This window comes from Nelumbo lutea, chromosome 1, assembly GCF_056320005.1.
Source record: "Nelumbo lutea isolate HS-2025 chromosome 1, American lotus-T2T, whole genome shotgun sequence".
In the NCBI taxonomy this organism is placed as follows: domain Eukaryota; kingdom Viridiplantae; phylum Streptophyta; class Magnoliopsida; order Proteales; family Nelumbonaceae; genus Nelumbo; species Nelumbo lutea.
In genome coordinates, this window is record NC_142684.1 from 28,683,456 (window position 1) to 28,687,274 (window position 3,819).

Genomic DNA, 3,819 nt, shown 5'->3' on the forward strand with positions numbered 1-3,819 from the left:
TGACATTTGTGCACATGTTTTTGAATATCCTCCATCATAGTGGGCTAATAGAAGCCCAAGTGTAGAATGTGGTTGTATAGGGCCAACTGTCCTTGATGTGGAGCTGGCTCAAAACTGTGGGTTGCTTCTAATACTTCCTCAATCTTTCACTAGCTAGGCATCACAAAGGTGTTCCTATATGGGACTTCCTATATAATACTCATTCTTGGGGGTAGAACCACTTAGCTTTGGATAGGATCTCTCTTCTTAGTGCTAGGTCCATCAACATTGTGTTGTCTTCCAAGTAGCTTATGTACATACTCCTCCAATCTTCCTCACCCACCATGAGGCATTCTCTCCCATCCACTTCCGGGATACACTTTTCGCACTCGCACTGTACTTTGGCAAAGTTTGACTTCATCGCAGGCTAATATTACTCCAACCTTTGCAATTTTCTATATAGGGTGCTGGTGATGTCTCCACAATGGGCTTTGTAGGTCTCAGTCAGGATTGCCTTCGCCTCTCTCTTCCCTAAGCATATAGTTCTCACCCTGTCCACTTGTCTATGATATAGCACCCCATTCACTAGTTGAAACCTCAAAAGCACTTTGCTATCCTATGTCCCACTATTGGGCTACTTAGTTTCTGAATTATGTCATACCATCAGTCATCTGCCATGATATCATCCTTCTTATTCACCCAGTCTCCTAATGTGACAGTCAATGGCTTGGCAAGTGTTTGGGTTGTAATTTTGGTTAGGGTCTCTGTTGCACTGTATTTTTGATCCCAAAGTAGCTAGTGTGTCAGTGAACCTATTTTTGGCTCTACTCTAGTGTTCAAAATATCTGTTCAGGTCATGGATTAGCCTTTAGATCAGGGTCCTATATGGAAGGATGGCCAACTCCTTTACTATCGTGCTTTCATCAAGATGGCCTATTACCAATTTGGAATCACCGATCACTTCAATCTTCTTTGCTCTAGACTCTATTGCCTTGATCAAGCCCAGAACTAAGGCTTTGTATTCAGTTATATTATGGAAATAAGGGAATTGGAGTTTGAAGGAGTAAGTAGAGGTTTGATCATCAGGTGAAGTTAAGGTCACTCTAGCATCAACTGAAGTACTAGTACTACTTCTATCAAAAGTTAGGACCCACTCTCATCCTTTAGCTACTGCGATCATGGGTATGTATCCAAGGATTTCTTCTAATATAGGAAAGTCACCATTGGAGGGAAAAGTGGCCAAGAGGTCTGCCACTGCCTGACACTTAATGGCCCTGGTCTGGGTATACTCTACCATGTACTCACTTAGCTGCATCATCCATTTGACAAGTCTGCTAGAAAGGGGATGTCCATCCATAAATAACCATATTGGGTCACTTCATGCGATAAGTCTCACCTTTTGACCTAGGATGTAATGTCTAAATTTTTGTACGACAGTGCCAGTGCTAGGCATTGTTGTTCCATGTGAGGGTAATTCTTCTCAACTGGTTTAAGGGTCCTACTGGCATAGTATATCGGACATTCTACTCCATTTTCTTCCTGTGCTAGCAAACATCCTATTACCTACGAACCCAGTGTGATATATGTATCTTGAATTCATGACCTTCCTTGGGTGGTGATATGGTTGGGGCCTTAGCAAGGGTAACCTTCAACTACTCAAAAGTAGATTGGTTCTCCTCTGCCCACTTGAATTCTATAGGCTTCTTAACTAGCTTCATTAATGGCATCGCCGCATGTGCAAGATCGGGGATGAACCTCCTAAGGTATGAGACTTTTCCTAGGAAGGTTTTTAATTGGGACTCATTAACTAGAGGCGGAAGATCTAGGACTGCTTTTACCTTGCTCTTATCTAAGTGTATCCCTGTCTGGTCCACTCTATATCCGAAGAATTTTCTAGATTGCACTCCAAACACACTTCAATGGATTGAGCCTCAAATTGAAAGTTTTGCACCGACTGAACACTTTGCTTAACACATTGGGATGGTCTTCCTGCCTCTTTTCCTTGACCACTATGTCATCCACATAGCACTCAATTTCCTTATGTAACATGTCATGGAAGACACTTGTCATGGCCCTCTAATATGTGGCCCTGGCATTCTTCAATTCAAAGGAAATCATCTTGTAGTGGAAGTTCCCTATTGGTGTCCTAAAGGTTGTGTGGGGTGCATCTACAGGGTCCATGAAGATTTGGTTGTACCCACTATAAGCATCTAGGAAGGAGAAGAGTTCATTGCCTGTCGTCGAGTCTATCAGAACCTCCATGTTTGGTAGGGGAAACTCATCCTTGGGGCAAGCTTTATTTAGGTCTCTAAAATTGATGCAGCACCTGCAATAAGGTTAGGATGGGTTAGTTTCCAATGATGTGCTAACAGTAGGTAACTAAGCTAGAAACACTATACTGAGCTACCCATTCTTATTCTTCATTGGCACTATATTGGCCAGCCATTGAGGGTGTGCTATGGGTTTGATGAACCCTACTTTCAAGAGTCACTCGACTTCCTCCTTAATCTTTAAAGCTACTTCTAGTTTAAAGATCCTTTGTGACTACTTTACTGGCCTGAGGTTGGGATCTATGCATAGTGAATGCCTGACAAGGACCAGGTCTAGGCCTGGCATCTGGTCATACGACTAGGCAAAAATGTCTTGAAATTCAATGAAGGTGCACACAAATTATAATCTTTTAACAGGTTTTAGTGGTTTGCAATAATGAAAGGTTTTACCTTTCAGTTATGCAATCAACTTTTCTGATTGCATTATTCATGTTATCAGGAGATAATTTGGCCGAAAAGAGAGAATTCACATATACTTTTCTAGAAATGGTTTCATAATAGTGGTTTGCGACAAACCCAACATATTTTGAATACTGTGAAGTAAATCATAACTTACAATATGCTTTTAGGGACAACTTGATGATCATGCTCTAGAATAATGTAAAGTAATTCGTAATTAAAACTCAAAAAAATTAACTCATACCTCATGAATGGCCTTTTTAGTTGTCGATGGCTCCTCGCCTTCACAATCTACGACGATTGTGTAATAGCTCTTCCCATCATCGTCAGTCACCCGTACACATCTGGAGAGCATTCCTTATTTGTCCTTGCATCCACTTGATTTTTTCTAACCAAGTCTCAAAATAGGCCTCGAACTTGTATACCTTGTTTGAGAGTATTCTGATGTCAACTTGATTGGCTGACTCCTCCTCAAAATGATTTTCAACCCTTGGGTTGGTATTCTCAGGGATGTTGTCATGTTCCTCGGGGATTGGTGTAAGGTTGATTCTATGGGCAGTCATTCTCTGTGATCAAAGAATGAACCAGAGATTCTATTGTAGGTTAGGTGGTGGCTAAGATAGGGAGGTGGTCTCTTTGAAGGACAGAGGAAGGTTGAGGACTAGGAATCAATCATTAAGGAGCATTGTTGGGGTTTCACCACGTGTCCCTATGGGAATCTTTCTTAGGATTGACTTTCCTTTCATTCAGAGATCCTCATAACCCATGTGTGCTACTACCCTTTTGCACCTTGCTTAACTGATGTGGCACTAGTGACGCCACTATTTGGCAGATGACATCTTATTAGACCAATGTGGTGCCTTGTCACATTCGTCACTTCAAAGTTACATGTGTAGGAAATATCCGGGCCCGGTTCTTAACAAACCGTTATCTTGTAGCAATTGAGGGTTCATCGCAAAGCTAGGTACATGTGAACCTCATTGCAGATTCAAATTAAGTTTGCTTTTGGGTTTGCACTAAGAATAGGTTCATTGCAAGCGTATAATGAACCGTGGGTTCATTGCAGACCTATAGTTCACTGTAGGTTCATCACAGAGGAAAGATGGGCTAC